Source organism: Rhodamnia argentea, chromosome 1 (genome assembly GCF_020921035.1).
Source record: "Rhodamnia argentea isolate NSW1041297 chromosome 1, ASM2092103v1, whole genome shotgun sequence".
NCBI lineage: Eukaryota > Viridiplantae > Streptophyta > Magnoliopsida > Myrtales > Myrtaceae > Rhodamnia > Rhodamnia argentea.
In genome coordinates, this window is record NC_063150.1 from 19,011,395 (window position 1) to 19,034,905 (window position 23,511).

The following is a 23,511-nucleotide window of genomic DNA, read 5'->3' on the forward strand; positions in this document are numbered from 1 at the left end:
TATTCTATCTATCCTAGAGGCCGACAAATTGAAGTGAAAGATTTATAGCAAGGTGACAATCTCGTGCACATAATCAAGATTAATCGTAATCCTACGATGTAACCTGGATTAGCCGGGTCATTTCACTTTGGCTTCTCAAGTTAAAAATTATAACTCCCACTTCAGTAATCCTACCGAGCATGAGTTCTAATTTTTTAAACTCATTTTTGGACAAAGATTCGGGGTTGAATTTGGACTAACTTTCAACCATGATCCCACGGTGAACGCTAGAACCAATCTCAATACCATCGTAAAACTAGTGGCCCGAGTCCAGCCACGGGTTATTGTGTGGTATAGTGCTAAAGCAATTAATCAAGCACAATAAATAATATGCAAACACCACTTCAAAAGTTGCAAGAAATAAATCACAGAAATTCCAAACTACATTCCCGCAAAACAAAGGGGTTAGTCATACACTCTACCTCTTATATCTCCTATCTGCAAAACCATTTAACACTTGAGTTAAGACTTGCCTGGAGTTCAATTGCCAAACAAAAATGCAATATTCTCATGAAATTATCGGCCTAAGTCCACTAAGGTTCCTTTTAATTCTTCCGAAAATTAAAGTGATTAATTAATCAATTATTTTCGAAAGAATCATGAAATTAGTCCCTAGCAGAGTCGCCAAGCTGTCGCCACCTAAAATCTGGAAATTTCAGGCTAATGGATTATTAGGTTAATTAATTAAATGAATTAACTAACCTAACTCGAACTCTCCCAAGTCCATGCCAAATCGCAACTTAATATGCAAAGATTTTTGAATTGGAGTTGCCACTAATCGTTTTTGGTAGGTCAATTAGAAACCTAAGTAAATTAGCGGGAAAACTAAATTACTTCTACGAACCGTAGATTCTAAATCCGGGGACTTGATTACGCTAGATTACTCTAACGCCCTTTCGGTACCATTTCATTTCATGAAAAATAATTTTGTCAAGCAACATTAATTGATTTTTACCTAAGCCACTAGCAAAGGTTATCATGCGGTTGCACAATCAATTAATGAACATCCGTAAATCGAATAAACTCAAGGAGCATGCACCACAGAATCCATTTGTTTTTATTTTTGGATTTTCATTTTTAAAGGATGAGAGCTAATCTATATGTCATGAATGAATTTATTCTAAAATGCAAATGAATTAAGCTGAATGCGGGACTACTCTAAACTTGCATATGAAATTGATTTAGCTACATGACTAAACTAGATATGCAATTAAATTAAACTAATTTACAAATGATGTTATGATCTAATTAAATCGACTACATGACGTAAAGACCTAAACATGCAACATGCAAATTCTATGTATTCCAAACCTAGCATGCAAATAACATAGCAAGCTTATTTTAATTTTTTATTTTCGGATTAATAAATGAAACTAAATAAAACTATGCCTCAAGATAATTATCTTGCATATTTTATGGTTTAAGTTTACCTAATCCCAACCATATTAAAGATAGATTATTTTAGACATAAAAATCAACTCAAAAATGCAGATTCTATACTAGAATGCAAATCTAAATTAACTTATTCTAAAACGTGCAAATATTTACATATTTTAATTTAATGATGCAAATTTATCTAAACATGACAACTAATTCTATGCAATATCTTTTAAAATTTTAAATATCATGCAAGAGAATATTCATTCTAAAGATATTGTACCAATCAAACCAATCAAGAAAGTAGATATCTCAACCGATTTTTTGAAAATATTTCGCAAATATTTGAGTCGGTCTTTAATTCCCAATCCTACAATTAACGATTGAACTCAAATCCTTGCTCATGTGGCAAGTTGCGGATTAGGAGATTTTCCTAGTCAACTTGTGTTTTTTGTTTAAAAAAAAAAGATGAATAATTTAAACATGCAAACAATCAAATATCGCAATGCTGTGAACGAAGCAACTGAATTCTCAAGAATATGCAATTGACTTCGGGATCTATGCAAAATAAGGTATCTAAATATTCAAAAATTTAAAAAAGTTACCTTGATTGCGGGGTAAGCCTTCTTAATTCGAAGTAGCACCTCTAACACCTGCAAGCTTTTGGGATCGGCAGCTTTGGATTCGCATGGACTTGATGACCTGAACTTGGCATGGGAGTGAGAGATTGCTAGTGGGCTGAGAGATCAAGACAAAGAACTTGGCAGATGAATGAGGACTCCAAGATTGAGGCCACCGCTTGATGAATTCTCGATTTCCTTGGCTGGACGCCTACTTTTGACCACCGAATAGCTTTCAACTGAGTTGAAATCACTCGAAGAGGTTCATGACCGGATTGCTCGTCGAGGAATGGCTTTCGAGGACTACTCAGGGCGCTCGAAGGACTTAGTTCGCGAGACCGCGGATCACCGGTTAGGCGAGCAATGAATCGAGCAGCTTGGATTAGTGACGTCAGGGGCTGATCTGCTCGGTTCCTCGGGACTGATCAATGAAGGTGTTGGGCTGAATCACCGGCAATATGGTGCAAAATAGTGGGCGATGCGGTTGTTGTTCAGGCGATGGAGCAAAATAGTGGGCAAAACGATGAGTGTCAGAGCTTGTGCAAGGATCCTGACACACTTTTCTTTTTCTACAACTAGAATTTGTTGATCATGAACTTTCAAAGTTCTTCTCTCTCCCTCATCTTTTCCTCTGACTGAACCCTCTCTCATTTTTTAACTCTGTACCTCTCTAACTGATATCACTTTGATGGCTACAAGTTCGGACGTTCTTCTATCTCTAGCCTTATAAACAGCACCATATGAACCTTAGAAGAGATCTTACTAGCATGCCTAGCCCCTGCATGTTCGCCACGGGACTCCCCATGGTTGAATCCTTAAAACTATCACCACCAGTCCTCCTCACTACGGTCCCACTAACGGACTCCCTATCGTTCGGTTTCACCACGAACGTCGAGAAACCTTCGCCATTGTCCTCCTCGTCTTCATCTTCAAAACGTAATGCATAAAATAAACTATCCTATATGAAAAATGATTTGAATATTTTTTCTAGGGACTAAAGTTAGTTCCCAATTTTTATGCAAAAATTAATGACTAAAAAGAATAGCCGAAATTTAGGTGTCAACAATAGGTTCCCCATACTCTTTTTAGTCTCCTTCAAATTACTTACATCTTTGAAAATAGTCTTGAAGACTCATTGTGATGCCTAGCTTGCAATTTTTCTGAGTTCGATTAGGCCTTGAACCAAGCAGAAGAAACCAGGCCCACATCATCGAGAGCGTGGATGAGTTTGGGTGTGGGTTTGACTGGTCTGCGCACTCTAGGCCATCGTTGATCGAAATTTTTACTGCTACGTCCAGGTTCCAAGATGAAGATGTCTCTAGTTGCTGAGAGCATAAGAAATTCAAGTCGACAAAGTGGATGTAGGATGACATTTTCGATCAGATGTCGAATCATGTCGTTATTGTCGAAATTGATCCCCAATTTTCATTCCATTGGTGCGCAATGACATTTTTCCTAAGGAGTGCACCCTGCTATACCCGCCCAATGATTTACCCACCGATAGAAGCTCTGTCTCGGCATTGCCTGTCATTCTTGTCCTCGTGCTCCAGTTAAAATTATTATGGGAAAGGGGTAGGCCTTAAGTGACAGCGCCCTATATTACAGTGATGATAAGAGGCTTATGCGTTTAGCTTAGTCATCGAGGAAAGACATTCTTGTCCTTTTACTTTCTTCTGATGTTTTTATGAAGAGGGGGATCGCATGATCTCTTATATGATCTTATGTCATTCCAACTGGCAGATTTTATGGACTCAGATTAAGGAAGTGCGAGCAGGATGTTGAATTATATCAATCACTTCCTGCTGAGTACGATGATGAAAAGCTTGAATGACAAGATGTATTTTCAGAAGGTTTTGTAGAATTTAATCTAGACAAAAGCACAGCAACAACTAATAGCCCTGAAAATTAAAAACAAAAAACAAAAACAAAAACAAAAACAAAAAATGTGCTTCAGTCTGTGAGCAGGGAGATGAAAGAAGTACCAGTGGTTATGACTTGTTTGAAGTAGGCAACTGACAAGCATTGCTCAGACAAGCCTCTTCATAATCTCTTGGACGATTCTGTTTTTATGTCCCCTCATCAATATGAATTTCTGGATTCATCCCTTCCAAGTCTTGTGAAAGATTGCCAATGGGGGTGTGGCTATCCAGGTCAGTCTCTTTGTTATATTGCTTTAGAGAGCCCTGACACATTGTGCCAAGTGTTTCTTCCATATCTCTTTATCAAGCTGAAGGGTTGGATACTTAATTCGATCTAAAAGATACTTAAAAGTGGAAACATGCCCAGTAGATCACTAGATTCACTTATCGACGAAGATACATCACGAGGACATACCTTATTGATCACCGGTTAAAAGCCATTTGCGATCTCGGAGTTTGTCTCTGTCAAACGACAATCGACAATTGGGGAGGAGCATTCTTCGTTCTCTGTTCTCTTGGAGAGAACAATGGGGTGGATGTCAATTATTGATGTAAAATCAACCAACATGATCTTTCACGTTTGAAGCAGATAACTACTCAAGGGGGTGTGGTTGCCCGCATGGGCACACACCGTAACCCCGTGGACCTCACTTTAATTTAATCTAATATCTCCCACTCGCCCATGTAGGGAAAACAACTCTTATTTGTCCACGGAGGACTAACAACTAAACTTTTTATCTTCGCAAAGTTCATATTGGCAAATAACCCGTGTGACCAGCATACACCGAGAGCTCGTTGTCATATATCCGTTGGGAGTATATGACAGCTTTAAAATTAGACATAAAAAAAAATGAATTGTATGCTGTACCCTAGATCGATCAATCACATATAAATTTCTCACTAGATCTCATTTTAAAATTGACATATTATATTCATAATTATGACCACACCAAATAATCATAATTGACCGGTCTGTGAATATAATCCATAATGTGACTTAAAACTCCAAATCAATCTTCCTCATTCATTAGATCTCTCAATCTCGGTTCAGCTCGCTTTTCTAGAAATGTCCCTTTAGATCGAATCAATTTCATGACTATAGGTAACACTCTAAGATAGCAAATACTAAATAGAGACCTTGAGAATAATGAAGAGTCATAAGGGTACTAAAAATGAGGAATTTTATCCTCGAGAGTCTCACACGGCATAGAGAAGTTGAGATCAAAACTTTTGCCTACTCTCATTGGTCAACAGTGCATATGTAATATGAAATACGTATTACGGTATGTTCTCCTTCCCCATGGAGCGTATGTCTTTCTATTTTAATACCGTACGGATGCTCATCTTGACACACTCAATGTCTAACTTGAGTTCACGTAACAACTCCAACCAAGAGTTTTCATCAGAACTCTCATCCGGCATTTAAGACAGATAAAGCGAAATATGTGGGTTATTTCACTTTCGGACATTGTAAGTAATAAGTCCTCATCTTAACATCATGTTATGGCGGTATTAGTATTTTAAGCTTAAGCTCTCAATTATCACATAGATAATAAGCTTAAAATTGCCTCATCTCTATTCACTACATAATAAATAGAGGCGGTTATCCGTGTAAGTGGGCTAACCTCTCATTTGTCCGACATACCTTTTCAACATATAGTGCACCAAGCATTAATATGCATGAATATCAAATAAACTTATAGACTTCAATATTCATAAACAACATCATCAATTATTGACGTTCGGGGAAAAATTACAAATATTCAATACATTAACCTCTACGCAGTCCTAGAGTCTTTATATGACCAAAGAAAGCATCTCTAGAAATTGGCTTTGTCATGGGATATGCTAACATTCTATGTGTAGATATATACTGGAGGTTCACTTCCTTTCGTACTTCCATGTCCTTGACATAGTTATACTTAATGTCTATGTGTTTGGTCTTACTATGAAACTTAGGATCCTTAGTATAAGCCATTGCTGCTTGACTATCACAATAAACCTTTACGGGTTTTACAGCATCTCTTGTAACACCCAAATGATCCATAAATCTTCTAAGCCATACACCTTCTTATGCTGCCGCCGATAATGCCACGAACTCGGCTTCCATGGTGGATAAGGCTACACACTGTTGTTTCTTACTGCTCCACGATATGGCGCCATTATTCAGTAAGAATACATTTCCAGAAGTGGATTTTCTCTCATCCAAATCTCCTCCCCGGTCGGCATCAGTGTAGCCCTCAAGGTGCGGATCACTTCCTTGATAAGTTAGCGAGTAATCGGCAGTTGCTTTCAAATACCTCAAGATTCTCTTAACGGCAATCCATTGTGCTTGACCTGGATTGGATTGGCATGTCTTGACCAATCCAACTGCATAACAAATGTCAGGTCTTGTACACATCATAGCGTACATGAGACTTCTAATAGCATCGGCATATTGAACGTTTTTCATACGTTCTTGCTTTTGTGGAGTCTTAGGATACATTTTTCGGCTCAACCCATTACTTTTTGCAATAGGAGTATCAATGGGTTTGCAATCTTGCATACAAAATCATTCGAGAATTTTATTGACGCACGTCTCTTGTGAAAGAGATAATGACCTTTTCGAACGATCTCTCGAAATCTTAATTCCGAGAATGTATGTAGCTTCACCCATATCTTTCATTTCAAAATTAGAAGATAGCCAACTTTTGACTGTCTTCACAAACTCCATATTATTTCCAGCAATGAATATATCATCAATATATAATGATAAAATTACAAAGTGACCTTTGGACTTTTTGATATAGACGCAATTATCGTCATTAATTATATCAAAATCATATGCAACTACGGCATTATTGAAGCGTATATACCATTGTCTTGAAGATCGCTTAAGGTCATATATCAATCTCAAAAGTCGACACACATTTTGTTCTTGGCCCTTTTTAACAAACCCAACGGGTCGTTCCATGTAAATATTTTCATCTAATTCTCCATTGAGAAAAACAGTCTTTACATCCATCTGATGTAATTCAAGATCCAAACTAGCCACTATTGCTAGAATGAGACGAATCGAGATAAATCTTACCATAGGAGAAAAAGTATCTTCATAGTCAATTCCTTCCCGTTGGTTATATCCTTTCGTCACAAGGCGTGCCTTATATTTTTCAATTGAGCCATCAGCCTTGCGCTTTATTTTAAGAACCCATTTGTTCCCAATGGCTTTGCGTCCTTTCGGAAGATCAACCAATTCCCAAACTTGGTTTGATTTCATTGACTCCATCTCTTCCTTCATTGCTTTCATCCATTTTTCCTTATCGGGGCAAGATAGCGCCTCATTCACATTTCTTGGCTCATCTTCATCCAATGGAGCGATCATAAAAGCTTCCCCTTCAATTTCAAAGTGTCATCGAGGAATGCTTTTGCGACCAGTTCGTCGTGGAAAAGATTGTACCAAGGGTACTTCATCCTTCAATACACTCCCACTCGGACCAAATAATGGCATTGATTCATCAAGTGGTTGCGATGGAAATTGGTATGTATTCAACTCCCCACCTCTCACATTGCTTCCACTTGGATTATTATGTCCAACAGTCTCATTATCTTGATCCAATGTCTCAAATAGGGAACAATCTTCACCTATTTCGCCCTTTCTTGGAAATTCATTCTCTAAGAATGTGACATCTCGTGATTTAAATTCAGTCACATTTCCACTTTCTTGCTCACCTATGAACACATATCCTTTTGAGTGTTCCGAGTATCTTATGAAGATACTCTTTTTGCCTCTTGGTCCTAATTTTTCATATTTATGTGAGGACTCATGAGTATAGGCAAGACAACCCCAAAGTTTGAGAAAACTTAAATCAAGTTTTCGACCCGTCCACAATTCATATGGGGTAGAAGTGAGCGATTTGGAAGGCACTCGGTTAAGTACATAGGCAGCAGTTAATAAAGCATCGCCTCAAAAGGCAATTAGTAAATTAACTTGTGCCATCATGGACCTAACCATTTCAAGTAGGGTTCTGTTTCGTCTTTCGGCAACACCATTTTGTTGCGGAGTGTATGGAATAGATAACTGTCTATCTATTCCCTTTTCATCACATAGATTTCTGAACTCATCGGATAAATATTCTCGACCTCGATCGGATCTCAAAGCTTTTATTTTCTTATCTAACTGATTTTCCACTAAGGTCATAAATTTCTTGAAACATCTAAATGCTTCTGATTTATGAGATATCGGATAGACATATCTATATTGAATATAATCATCAATAAATGTGATGAAATAAACAGCACCATGCCTTGCCCTAACATTCATTGGGCCACGGATGTCAGTATGAATTAATTGCAATGGGAATTCAGCTCCTGTCCCTTTTCCAAATGACTTTCGAGTTATTTTTCCCATTAGACAATGCTCACAGATAGGCAATTCAACTTTCTCAATATTGCCTAATAAGCCATCTTTGGCTAATCTATTCATTCGGTATTGGCCAACATGACCAAGTCTAGCATGCCATGTATTCACATCATTCTCATTAGAACTAGAAGATGCAAATAGGGAATAACATACATTCACACTAGTATGTTCAATATCCAATACAATAAAGGCATCCGTGAAATAACTAGAACCATAAAAAGTTGTTCCTAACAACAAATCCACACCATTGTTGTGAAAATTCATACTAAAATCAAGTTTGACTCATACCAATACAGAGACAAGATTTCGACGAATCTCCGGAGCATACAGAACATCATGTAGAAATAAAGTGCGTCCACCACGCATGATAAGTTGGCAAGTGTCAATTCCTTTCACTTCTACTCCGGAATTATTTCCTACATAAATCCATCTCGCTCCACTTGGAATTCGTCGAAATTCCACGAACGTATTTCTATCTCTGGCTACATGGTCTGTGGCTCCCGAGTCTACGATCCACAAAGGATGAGATTCAGTTAAAAATACAGAATTTGACACATAACAAACACTTTTAAGTGTGTTAAGGGTTTCTACCTTTTTCGGCTCGCCACAATCGCGAGCGAAGTGACCCTTCTTGCCACGCTTATAACATTTCATCCTTGAAATGTTTTTCTTCACAGGACGTTTCCCTTTTCCATGCTTCTCAAACTTTGATTTCTTGCCATATGGTTCAACTCTTTTGCCTGTCCACTTCATGAACTTTCCAGGACGTTTGCGCTTGAAGCTCGAAGCTCCATGTGAGCTAGATCCAAGAACATATACATCGGATTGTATTTTAGCCGCCAGAAGGCGGTCTTCCTCTAGCTCCAAATAGCGCACAACATCCTCAAAGTTTGTGACGCTCACATTGTGGGTCGGGTTCACCTTCATGTGTTCCCAATTGTGAGGCAAAGAGCGAATTACAGCCTGCACTTGTTCATTAGACAATACATGACCAGCATCCTTTGGCTCACTAATCATATTCGACATCTTCCTCAAATGTTGCTTTATATTCTGCCCATGTGGCATCTTATAAGTGTCGAACCTAATTGTAAGCTGCCTCAGCTCAGTGACGTAAGTTTGTCCAAATCTAGCCTTCAATGCATCCCATATGTCTTTAGTATTTTCATGCTGCCCGAACTCTCGTATAATGTCACTATCCATACTACTCAACAACGTAATGCGAGCAGTTGAGTTCTTTTTCTTCCAGGCAGCGAAGGCTTCTTTGTCTCTTCTGTGCTATACAGTATTACCATCCTCCGGCTCGGTCATGGTCAGGTTAAGAGCTTCCAGTGCCTCTAGTTCTTCAAGCACATACTAGATTTTCATACTCCAGATTTCATAATTTTCTCCATTCAATTTCTCACCCTTGTTGAGCTCAAGAACAATATTCTTAGATGTCGTTGCCATAGTATCTGAGTATAACATTTAGCACGTGTTTAAAGTCTATTTGTATGCAAAAAATGCAATCATATTCATGCATCTTGATTATACTAGTATATAGTTTCAAGAAAAAAAATTCTAAAATCAACAGTTCACTAAGTTCCCCATCATCATCCAGATTTTCTTATCTAAAATCAATACCAATACAATCATCACTTTGTGTTTATCATACATTTACTAAAACTTATGAACACTCCCACTCAAAATATATACACATAAAATATTGTATATACATAAATCATCAATACAACAATCACAAGACCCTAAAAGTCTCCTAAGACATACAGGAAAGGAACTAGCTAAAAATAAAAGTCTAAATGTAATAACGTGTGATCCTCCTAGCTCCAGTTAGAACATGACCATATGTAATTTCTTTGGTACAAGGAAAAGAATAATTAAGGTCTCGAGGAGGATTATGAATCAAATCGGGGGCCCAAATCAGCTCCTTTGGAGAAAACCTTTGATGACCCTTGCCTTTTCGCTAAGGCACATTCTGTCTGTACCAAGACACATTCATTGCAAGCGATGACGTCTTCATCACTCCGATCCTTATAAAATCGGGTAAGAAATGTAGCATAGATTTCTTATATGTTGTAGCATCATTCCACTACGGGCTATTCATCAAACCATGCCATTCTTCAGGTATGGTGTTACGTAGTGCATAAAATGCATCTACTAGAGTCATTTCTTGTCCAGCCCATACGATTTCTTGGATCATTTCGTTGACCCTAATAACATGTGTTATAATGTCAGAAGCATTATCCCATTTATAAAGGCCCAATTTTGTAATCTTCGCCATTAGAGCTTGCTTAGCTTCAGCTCTCCTTGGCCTTTGGGGTGTTCTCGCATTTCATCTTACCCATGTCATTGTTCCCGCAACAAATGCGTAACACAAATGGATTATGAAAATTCAATGATTTTTTGTAACTATTATGAACATATAATAACAAATAAATAATAGGTAAAACAAGTCCCCTTAGTATTGACTAAAAAAGACCCTCTTTTTTTTTTGGGGGGGTCAACGGTCAAAGTCAACAGTCAACGGTCAACGGTCAACGGGTCAAGGTCGGACCAGGTCGGGTCTTTAACAAGGCTCGGGTCGCGGGCTGGACTCGGTGAAAAACGAAATGGGCCGACCCAATTTCCTTTCTTTTTTTTAATAAAAAAGGGCCGGTGTGCGTGTTGGGCCGGATCCGGCCCAACACGCCGCGGGCCGCAGCCACGTGCGCGGCACGCGGCCCGGGCCCCCAGCGTGCGCCGCACGTGCGGCGCGTGGCCGGCCGTCCGGCATCCTCCGGTGATCAAATTTTTGCCAAAAAATTCGTCACTTCAAGACGAAGACAATGGTATACTTGAAAATAAAAAATGACGAACAAAAAGGACATAAAAAGGGCAAAACGCCACGGCCCCACGGGACTCCGCCCCGTCGTGACGCGTGGCGCGCGGGCGGCGGCTTCCGGTGGACCCTCGGGGCCGGCGACCACTCAAAACAATCGTCTCGACGAGCCCGTTCTAATGGTATGTTCAATTTACTATTTTGATGAACAAATTATAACCAAAACGCTATGAACAATAACTACGCGATTATGGTTAAAATCCTTAAAACACACCATATCAACACAAAACGATCGGGAATCAAGTAACACATGCTCTGATACCAATGTTGGATACTTAATCCGATCTAAAAGATACTTAAAAGCGGAAACATACCCAGTAGATCACTAGATTCACCGATCGACGAAGATACATCCCGAGGACATACCTTATTGATCACCGGTTAAAAGCCATTTGCGATCTCGGAGTTTGTCTCTGTCAAACGACAATCGACAATTGGGGAGGAGCGTTCTTCGTTCTCTGTTCTCTTGGAAATGACAGAATGAAAAGTGTCTGGAGAGAACAATGGGAAGGACGTCGATTATTGACGTAAAACCAACCAACGTGATCTTTCACATTTGAAGCAGATAACTACTCAAGGGGGTCTGGTTGCCCACATGGGCGCACACCGTAACCCTGTGGGCCCCACTTTAATTTAATCTAATAGTCTCATATAAACTTTTGACACAAGAGTGCTGACCTTTCTTGCCCCCGTGTTGCTGGGGTGTCACTCTCAATGTTCAACTGTACTTGCCCTAGGGAAATCTCTTCTGTTGATGCTTAGGAAGAGAAGTTTGAGAGATTTCAATGAAAGGCACCGCGCAAACCTATTGTCTTACTCCATCTTCTACCGAGCAATATGGCAAATGATGATGCTTCGTGTCTTATGCAACTAGATTGTTGGCGACCCTTAAGGAGCAGTATTTGGTGGCATGCTAAAATGTCCCTTAAAACCTACAGCAAAAAGGAAATATCAGCTGATCCATAACATTCTGGATTTTGTTGCCTTTGTATTGGTAATTGTATTCGTTTCCGTCTCGATTGAGATACTTTAGTCTTCGTTCTTGATTCGAAGGCTCTTTTTCATGATGGGTCATTACTTACTCGCAGGGGACAAACCAAACATTTGTATTCACAACTTTATATGGGCAACCAAGATTGTTTTGACCAACCAGTAAAATCAAGCAATTTGAATTTTACCTTTGCGGAGGTTGTTGGATAAGGATGTCTTATTCAGGGTAAAATCAAGCAATTTTGTTTATGGTATAAAAAAGACAGGATCCGTATCTAAAACTACATCGGCTGAATTTCTACACAGGATACATGTTCTGAGATACTTCACTTTGTGATATGAAGTAAGATAATTGACCAGATTTTCTTGATTAGGTGCCAATAGTACCTACTACGTATGCACGAATGACTCACTTGCACTTGGCGGTGGAGGCAACTTTGCCTTGTCCTTAGACGGAGATCTGTAAGTTGTCACGTTCACAATTTTCCACTCCTGTAAGACTTTTGGTTCGATCTCAACTTATAGAAGTGCGAAGAATTTTTGGGGATGTGCGCGGTTATTTCTCTTAATCTATTTTCTTTCAATGTGCGGATAATAGGGAAGGAAAGATGCATTCCGCAGTTTCAGAGAGGTTCTTGTATTTGGCCAGAGGGAATTTTACATGAATTAAGTCAAATCATAGAAGAACAAGGGGATAAGTACACTATGAGTGCCATAACTTGTATACGCCGTTCACTTGAGTGCAATAACTTTCAAAATGTTCACTTAAGTGCCATAATTTTCAAAAATCGTTTACTTGAATGCCACCTCGGAGCAAAATCGTTCACTTGAGTGCTACAGCAACATTTCCAGCGTGCCATGGAAGCTTTCCGACAAGCAACGTCAGCTTTTCGGCTTGCCACGTCAGCTTTTCTGACATCCATGTCAGCATGGCACTCAAGTGAACGATTTTTAAAAGTTATGGCACTAAAGTGAACGTTTTAAAAGTTATGGCACTCAAGTGAATGCCGTACAAAAGTTATGATACTTCTAGTGTACTTTTTCCGAAGAACAAGAAGTCCTTAACTTCAGCAAGATACTTGAAGGAGTGTCTAACTCAAGGAACAGAACAGGCGTCCATGGTAAAACCAATGAGGTGAAAAACTGTATGAATTTGTAACTTGTTCTATAATCATTGTGATAAAACAGTTTCATCTATACTAAGCCTTTTGCACCGATCCGCGCCATTGTTTTGGGACATCGTCGGCCTTGTCAATAGATAATGTGCATCTTCGTACGTGAACATCTATAATGTACCAAAACGACTCTTAAAAGTGCTAGATTCTTGATGGCTCACCATCTAGATACGGAGAAACAAGAGTTTCCAAATAGATGGCATGTTCAATAAAGCCATCCCTCCCTATGGGATAATCCTTCCAACTATTATCCTCCGAACTGAACATAATCATCCGGTCCACATCAATTTGAATAACAATTTTTCCGCTCTTTGTATACGCGAGGGCACCTTCCCAATGGGGGTCGTGCAATATTGTAAGGCAGGTTTCCAATCAATTTTGAACCATTTTGTCCACGATCCTCCTCCTCTCCCGTGCTCATCCGTTATCCATGCCTCAAGGCGAGGACCATAGCTACTGCTGTATATGAACATACTGGCCCCATTGATCTCAATTCCCCCTAAAGTCATGTCCACATCGACTTCAGTGACCGAGAGCTCCTGGTGGAATCTCTCTTCCAACAAATCATATGACATGATCACAGCCCCCTCTCTTAGCCAATCAAGAACACTATCGTCAATGATCCAGTCGACGACGGATCAGTGTACGGTCCCGTTCCAATAAAATCCTGGGTCGGAAACTTCAAGATGGCTTTCTTCCTGGAACTGGACTTGTATCCTTCTCCAAGAACCAGACTTGAGCGAAAATATTGCCAACTCCCAATCTTCACCATCGATGACGCCCTTACGACCCCCTCTACTATTTTGTAGTCGTCAAATCAAAAGTCATATCTGAATCTACAGAATGACTTAGTTTCTCCAATAAAATCGCACATAATCGGAGCTCAGCGGATGCCGTAGTGGCAGAAGCTGGATCAACGTCATGACAACGGCAAACCGGGCAACTCCCTTTACTCCCTGGTGGTTGGGTTGTACATGAGATAAATTCCGGGGACAAGTAAACATACCAAACCATCACAAGACCACACGACGTGGGTTCTCAGAGTGGATTGATCCTATGAGGCACCACCACCAACTGATCCTGGCCACCACGGTCGAGCACCTCCTTGTCCACTGTCTCGAAGGGGCTGTAGCGGCTGCTGATGACAATTCTCTGGCTAGGAATCAAATCCCCTGCCTTCAGCCTCTGCAGATGCGACTTAACAAAGCTCCGGTCAGAAATTAGATCAGAAATAGAGACTGCCACCGTTTGGCCACTCGTTTGAATCGCATCAGCAACTTGTCCGGTAGCCACGAAAATATGTCGATGAAGATATCCTCGGTGAGACTTTCGCCCATTGTTTTGGCAAATACTCTGTTCACTGGGCAGGTTTTGCTGAGCAAGGGTCATATGAAGAAGGGTTCAGGCCAAAAGTCACTAGTTTTAAGTCAAGAAGCTTACTCAAGATTGAAGAGATGTTTCTGTGACGCAGGGCGCAAAAATGGGAGCAGGTGATCTCGGATGAGGTCGACTCAGGAAATCGTCGCAGATGGCTTGTCCCAAGGTCCAAGGCCATCGCCGGAACCGGGTGGCAGAGGGGGGCTCGCTGGAGTTGGCAGCAGTCGCCCGTGCAGTCTAGTAGCAGGGCGGAGACAACAGAGAGCAGGCGTGAGGTTTATCAAATGGGCGTATGTATAAACCCTGGACATCAGACTCTTCTTTTTCTGTTTCCCCACATCGGACATTGGTGTGAGGTTTGGTTGCCTCCTTTGACGTTACGTCTAAGTCTATCGGTTCCGTTACTTGATGATTACATCTCTAAGTTGCATCTGAGCCAGTTGTTTCCACTGTCGAATGATTAACTCCTTGACCGTTGCATCAACGTCAGTTTCCATCCGTTAAATCTGACTTTATCGACTCCATTACTTGACAGTTATTCCATCTTCACTTCGTCCATGGATGCACCAATGTGGCCTTTTATGAATTAACTCAATCTTCATTTCTCAATATTTTGGTCCAAAACTTGGTTTTTTTCGCTAAATTCCCCGTTGGCTAAGACTAGTTTTCTTATCGACTAAGTTGGATGACTAAAAACTTTTGATACTCGGAAAATCTTACCTTTATCGCTTCTCACGTAGTCTCTGCCCATCGAAATATCGATCAAGGACGTGGACATTTTTTTGTGTTGATATATTGCTCATTTTAAAAGAATCAGATAATTTTCAGTTCTTTTAAATATTCGTAATCATGATCTACAAATCGAAGAGACGTGCATTCAGTCATCGACCTTCATATTGAATATTTTCACCAACATAGTCTACACATTCCTTGTCACTTCCTTTCGAGAAACCCCTTGTTACACTCGCCTGGAAATCCTATTTATTCAGTTGCCATGTATTGAATTAAATGTTGCAACTTTAAATATACTTCTGTACGATCTAAATCATCTGCAACCTTTCACTCTCAAGCTTTTCAATGGCACCCACTACTCGAGCTTCGGCCTTCTCTCCTAGACGTCCTGAAGTGTTGTCTCTTGCTTTACTAGCCTTAGACAGGGCCGACTGACCAAATCATTCTCAGTCCTTATTTTCGGTAACATCATGTCCGCCGATTTTTTATCAATGTTTTCATCGCTGTCACGAAGAGATCCTTTAATCCATCGGGATTTCATCTCCAACGAGTGTGGTCGAAAAATAAATTTATGGACTCATGAATTTTCCAGCATCTTATAAACGATGTCTTCAATGGTTCTCGAGGCCCAAGCCTCCCATGCTGCTCATCTGGAAACTGGCAAGACTTGATTTGACTTTGGAAATCTGTTGCCTCAGCCTGGTTTTGGAATTTAGTTTGATTGGTTCCCATGCTCATTTTAGTATCGTTCTTCAAATTCCTTACATCATAGGAAAATAGACTTGAACGTAAAACTGTTCTATAGACATTGTGGTAAAAGGAGGTTATCCAGACTTAAACCTTTCGCATCACGTGCGATGTAGCATGTCTTCGTATGTGGTCTCCGATAAGTTATTCGACAATCAATTAGGAAATGACAATACGACAAGTTTCTTGGATTGAAGATACTACAATATGCTTTGATTTCGATAGTATGTTTCTCATGCCGTGCGAGAGCAGCCCGAAGGCAAAATTCGAAAAGAAAAACAACGGATTGTAATCATGTTAGACAAAGCGCAGCTGATGTTTAACTGCAGCAGTACAAGGTCGTCCATACTCTAATCAGTTGCCACGAAGCTTAAATGCGTGATTTTTCCGGTCCAAGCATATACTGAAACTCAAACTCTACTCTGATGTCTCTCAAAAAAGTTAATTCTACCTGCTTGATACAATCCCGACACTTCATGATTCCAAGCACCGTCCTCCGAAAGCAAGCCAAAGATTCGCAAATTGTCAAAAACCGTGCATGTTTTGAAATTTAGTGGCTGTGCCAGTTGATCTTAAGCTCCAATTGGCCTAAATACTTCATTATGTCTTCCTGTTTTGCGTTGCAATCAAGAGCTGCTTTCTTTCTACTTCTTAGCTGGCTTACTTTCCTTTGCTGTGCAATGACATTTTTTCCTAAGGAGCGAACCCTGCTACACTAGCGCCAATGACTGAGAAAAAAAACATTCATGAGGCGTCACAAAGGTCACGCAAGTCCAATGTAACATCCACCATGATCAAATTCAACTGCAAAATAGGAGAGAGACTCAGTCAGTCGTAGTTACTCTTTGCACTGATTGATTCATTACACACTAAGCCAACCCTAATCCCCCCATCTCTTTTTTCCCCTCTAAAAAAGAAGAGAAAAAGTTCACTCTTCAGAACAAACCCAAGCAAACAGGAAGGCATCAAGACTAAACGTTCCGCAGCGATGCACGTTGTCACGCCCCGATCCTCGAGCACGCGGCATCCCTGTCATCTCGTCCCTCGGGTTAAAAGGATAGCGTCCCGGACACGCTATCAACCCAAAAGATTAACTACGCATGCGGAAACGTATAATATTCCCGGATAAAAATATAAAATAAGGATAGGCAAGTAGGAAAAACACATTAATTCAAAAACATCATTTAATTTACAATCACGTCGTGAGTCAACCGAAATGACACGCTAATTGGTCCCATACTTCGGGACGGGGAAGGATCAACTTAGTACCTACTTCAATAGGGCTACGTCACTCTCGTCCTTAATAGCTTTTCAAGCACTACTAGCTCCATCACTTAGAACCTAAAAATAGTTTAACAACGATGGGGTGAGATATAAATCTCGGTGAGTCAATGCCTAAGCCTGGCTAAGGCGTTGATTCGTTCGGAGGGTCCTATGAGTCAATTACATATTGATATATAAATATCTCAATCACATGCAGCTCACCTGCTGAAAATCACATGATATGTAATACCCAACATAATATGCCACACATAACAACCTATAGACATCATGTCAATTGCATACGTAGACACCACACGTGGTCCGATTATTAACGGCCATTTAGCCCAATTGCACACGATCGGTGTGACTTTACACTACGACCGGCGGTGTTCACCGGCGGGACCAGGCTTCGTCCCTTACTTTTGGCGATGGCATCCGATAGCCCGTGTGACTCGTACGGCCGGCACGACACGGCACTATCGGGAATCCTAGTAGGGGCTTCGGTCCGTCACAAGTTACGACCGGCATCCGACAATCCATGTGATCCGTACGACCGGCACGGCACGGACCGACAGGCATCCGACAAGTCATATGATTCCGTACGACCGGCACGGTGCGAACTTGCCAGGAATAATCCATCGTGTGACCACTCAAGCATACTCAGCAAATAGCCAGTTTATAATCCGCATTTAGTCAAATGCTCACGCGATATGCTCACACTGCGAAACTCTTGAGTAATCACACAAATGCACATGTTATCCATGCGACCTCGCATCCATAAACCGAGTGATCAAACTCCAACCAATCAATCAATTTGACTAGCCATCCACCAAGGTATTTCATCAATTAATCTATATAAATTATAATCGAGCGTAGAAAAGTAATTCAATAACAAACAATCAATCCAATCGTACGTAATTAAATTCATATCATCAATCAATCATACGCTCATCCTTGACCCGTTGTTCGCTCGCGATCAAGCAATGTCAATCAATTAATCAATTATTCCGACCAAACTAGCCACAATCAAATTAATCCAATTAATTAGGGCCATTTAATCTAAACCGAGTCTCTAGCCGAAACCGGCCCTAATTAATCTACCAAAACACCCCAATAATCTAATTAAATTAATCCAAACGTAATTAATGACTTAGCCAAGGATTAGAGGTCGACTCACCGTTAATTGCACGAGGTTGGGTCAATGACGGTCCTCGGAAAAATCCTTGGCGCGAACTTTGGGCTCGAATGGGTCACGAACCAAAAACCTCGAACGACGGACCCAACTCCTGATTTAATGCTTCCACGGGCCTAATACAAGGCCCAACTTTGTGCCCAAATTAATTGGGCCTCAGCCCAGCTCGCGGGTCCACAGATTTGGGCTCAACAGACCCGGCCCAGCCCAAAAACAGGGCAACCAATTGCAGAAACAGTGCAGGGAACGGCTTGGGCGCTGTTCTGGGGAGTCTAGGGGCTGTGGGTGACTTCGGGATTGGTGGTGGAGGTGCAAGGTGGTCGGAGGGAGATGTTGGTGGCCGGTGGTGGCTCACGGTGGCCGGAGGTGGCGTCGGCGACCAGCAAACAGCAGCTGCAGCAACAAAACAGAGCAGGAAAGCTGAAACAGGGGAGGAGGTCGGGGCTGTTCCAGGGGCTCTAGCGGCGGCGGGAGGTCGCGGGGCTGGTGGGGATGGTTCGAGGGGGTGTCGGGCAGTTTATGGTGGCCGGAGGTGGGCGGAATAGGGCGGCGTGGCGGCGGATGAGGGCTGAGCACAGAACCGGTGCTCTAGGGGCCCAAAACAGAGCATGTTCGGTTTTGGGCTGTTCCAGCTCCTCCGGCGGCTTCGCGGCGGCTACCGGCGGTCGGAAGTGGTGGCTGGAGGTCAAAGAGAGGTTGAGGTGGTCGGAGGACTTGATGGTGGTGGCTACACACGGCGGAATGGGGGCGAAAAGCGGCTGCAGCACAAATCTGGTGAGAAACAGGGCAGTCCGCGAAGCCCTTTTGCAGCGGGCTTTCCGGCGTCTCCGGCGGTGCGGCGGCGGTCCGGTCACTTCGAGGAGGTTCTGTGGGTATTGTAGTTGGTCGTGGTGGCTTAGGACGGTGGAAGTTGTTGCCAGAAAATGAAGAAAGAATGGCAGCAGCAAGTCGGTTAACATTGGGGAGGGGGTGCACGTGTGAGAAGGAGAGAGAGAGAGAGAGTGTTCTGGAAATTTTGACTAAGGCTGAGCTGATAAGGTGGGGTCCACTGAGTTAATAGCCTTGTCTCTTAGCTCATAAAACCCTAGGGGCATTTTCGTAATTTCGCATTTTGACCGGGGGTATTTTGGTAATTTCACACCCTAGGTAATTCGGCGTCCGGAAACCTGACGGAGGGTTATTTAATCCGAACTCGAGTCAAATAGCCCGAACGAGGATTAATATGAAATTTTCTAATTCTAAGACGCAATTACTCATTTAATCGGAATTTATTCCAATTCGAGTAACGGTCCCGGAAATTTCCGATTTTTAATTTCTTAACATCCAACCTTGGGCATCAAATTAAAATTTTCTAGTCGTTCCATAGACTAGATTTCACTACTTTCATCGCTCAAAATTTAGGGTGTTACACACGTCATGCGGGATATCGCCATCAACAACCCAGATAGATAATGTGCGTCTTCATATGTCGATAGATTGCTGATGGCTCACTGCCAAGATAGGGAGAAACAAGAGTTTCCAAATAGACTCCATGTTCGATAAGGCCGAGACTGCTTATGGGATAATCTTTGCAACTATTATCCTCCGGATTGAACATAATCATCCGGTCGTAATCCAATTGAAAAACAATTCTTCCGCTCTTTGTTCACTTGACGGAGGTCTTCCAATTTTCAAAGCCAGGTATGCAATCAACACTAAAAAATTTTGTCCACGATCCTCCTCTCCCATTCTCATCCGTTATCCATGCCTCAATGTGAGGATGATGGCTGATGTATATGAATAGATTGGCACCGTGAATCCCGACTCCCATGAAAACTATGTCCCCATCGACTTCAGGGACCTGAAGCTCCCGGCGAAATTTCTCTTCCGACAAACCAAATGACCTAATTACGAGTCTCCATTTTGGCCTCCCGTGAAAAAAGATCCAGTCAAGATTCACCAGTGTAAGGCCCCGTTCCAATAAACTCCTTGGCCGAAAACTACGAGATGGGTTTCTTCCGGGAAATGGACCTTTATCCACTTTCAAAAACCACACATGAGCGAAAATGTTGCCACCTCCCAATTTTCGTCACCGATGAAGCCCTCTACTATTTTGTAGTCATCAGATCTGGAGTCATATCCGAAACAATAGAATAACTCATTTCCGAATCCATGGAGTAACTCAGTTTCTCGAACTAAATCGAAACCAGGCGACTCCCTATACACCCTGGTGGTCGTGTCATATATGAGAAAAACGCTGGGGACAAGTAAACATACCAAGCCATCGCAAGACCCCACGACGTGGGGGCTCCGAGAAGGGATCGATGATGTGAGGTACCACCACACGATCCTCCTTACCGCTGTCAAGCGCTTCTTTGTCTATGGTCTCGAAGGGGCAGATCTTGAAAATTCTATGGCTAGAAATTATATCCCCTGCCTTCAGCCTATGCAGATGGAACTTGACGAAGCTCGGGTAAGAAATTAGGCCAGAAATTAGAGACCGCCATCGTTTAGTAATGCATTTGAACCGCATCAACGATTCGGCCAGTGGCCTCGAGAATGTGTCGATGAAGATATCCTCGGTGAAACTTTTGCCCATTGTTTCGGCAAATACTCTGTTTATCGACTCCACTACTTGGAAGTATTTCCATCTTCCGTTTGTCAACGGTTACAACGTAGCCTTTTATCGGTTAACTGGATCTTCGTTTGTCGACATTTCGCTGTAAGACTTGGTTGTTTCGCTTATATTCCTTATCGGCTAAAACCAGTTTTCTTACCGTCTAATTGAGTTTGCCTATTAAAAGCTTTCAATACTCGGCAAATCTTACCTCTGTTGCTTCTCACTCGGTCTCTGTCGACCAAGATGTCAATCAAGGACGTGGATTTTTTCTTATAAGGGTATGCCCCCTTTCAACAATATCAAATAGTTTTCAATTCTTTTAAATATTTGTAATCATGATCTACAAATTGAGTGATGTGCATTCAACCGGCGCACCTTTTATATCAAATCTTTTCACCGGCAATACTCTTCAGCATGTTCCCTATCACTACCTATCGAGAAGCCCCACGTCACGCTCCCCTAGAAAACCTATTTATTCATATGATATGTATCGAATTAAAGGTTGCAACTTTACATGTGCTTCTCTACGGCTAAAGTACACTATAAGTACCAAAACTTATGTACGGTGCTCACTTTAGTGCCAAAACTTTCAAAACAATCACTTAAGTGCCAAATTTTTTTAAAAACGATCACTTAAGTGCCAATTTTTTCAAAAAACGAACATTTAAGTGCCGACTTCCTTTAAAAATGATCATTTCAGTGCCAATTTCAATTTGAGCTAACGTGGCTTGCCAGAAATCCAACACGTGCTATTTTTTATTAATATTTGAGCCGACGTGGTTCGGTAGAGTTGACATTGAAGTGATTGTTTTTTTAAAAAATTAACACTTAAATTATCATTTTTTAAAAAAATTAGCACTTAAGTGATCGTTTTGAAAGTTTTGACACTAAAGTGATCGTTTTTCAAAAAATTTGACACTTAAGTGATCGTTTTGAAAGTTTTGACACTAAAGTGAGCGCCGTACACAAGTTTTGGCACTTGTAGTGTACTTAAGCTGCTTCTCTATGATCAAAATCATCTTCAACCTTTCCACTCTCAAGCTTTTCCGTGGCACCCAATACTCGAGCTTCATCCTTCTCTCCTAGGCGTCATGAAATGTTGTCTCTCAGTTTACTAGCCTTAGACAGGGCCGACTGACCAAATCATTCTCGGTCCTTATTTTCGGTAACCTCTTGTTCGCCGATCTTTGATCAATTTTTTCCTCGCCGTCACGAAGAGATCCTCCCCATCCATCAGGATTTCATCTCTAAGCGAGTATGGTCGAAAAATAAATTTATCAACTCATGGATTTTCCAGCATCCAATGAAAGATGTCTTCAGTGGTTCTCTAGGCTGAAACCCCACAATTTGCCCATCTAGAAACAGGCAAGACTTTATTTGACTTTGAAAATCTATTGCCTCAACCTGGATTTGGAATCTCCGTTTGTTTTGCAAAAAATAAACCGCTTTTAGAAAATATCTTTCGGGAAGTCAATTTTCAGGAAAATGATCATATTTTTCGGTATTTGACTAAAATCTAAAGATGAACTTGAAAACATTTTCTGTCGTTTGGCATTGGAAAATTAGATTTGATTTTTCTCTGTCCACTCATTTTGATAATTTTCTATTTTTATTTTATCTTTTCATCTTTATTTATTTAAATTGGTTATTTAATTACTTTTTATTTTTATTTATTTTATTTTTTTAGATATTTTCCTACCCCACTTTTTGTTGCCTTCTTCCTCATCATCGTCGTCACATCCCTTCCCAATCCCACCACCTCCACCTCCACCTCCACCTCCATCGCCACTTTTCACCCACACTCAACAAGAGTCGCTACCGCCACCGCCCAAGCTCAGCTCAGGCACGGGGCCGGTCCTGTGTGGCCCCGGAGGATCCCCGTAAATCCGATGCCCATCCTCAACCTCCTCCCCTTTCGTTCCCTTGCTCCGTGTCTCCCTACGTTTCTCACCGGAAATCCGATCACCACCACCACCATCGGATCCACAATATGCCTCAGGTCGCCCTTCTCATCATCCTATTCAGATCCGGATCCAAGAAGTTCGATTCCAATAAAGGCCTAGGCGAGGCCGATGAGCGAGGCCGGCGAGGCCGATCGAGAAACAAAAATCATTTTCCTCAGTTTAGATGGTTTTTTTATATTGGTCGAAAAATATTTTCTGTTGATTGCTCCTTTTCCACCCGTCAAACAAGGGAAATGTTTTCTA

General features: G+C 41.3%; 1 pseudogene; it reads right to left on the bottom strand.

The window, feature by feature from the left end:
• Positions 1–20,137: 20,137 nt before the first annotated feature.
• On the bottom strand, positions 20,138–21,283 carry LOC125314606 (annotated as a pseudogene).
• Positions 21,284–23,511: the final 2,228 nt, after the last annotated feature.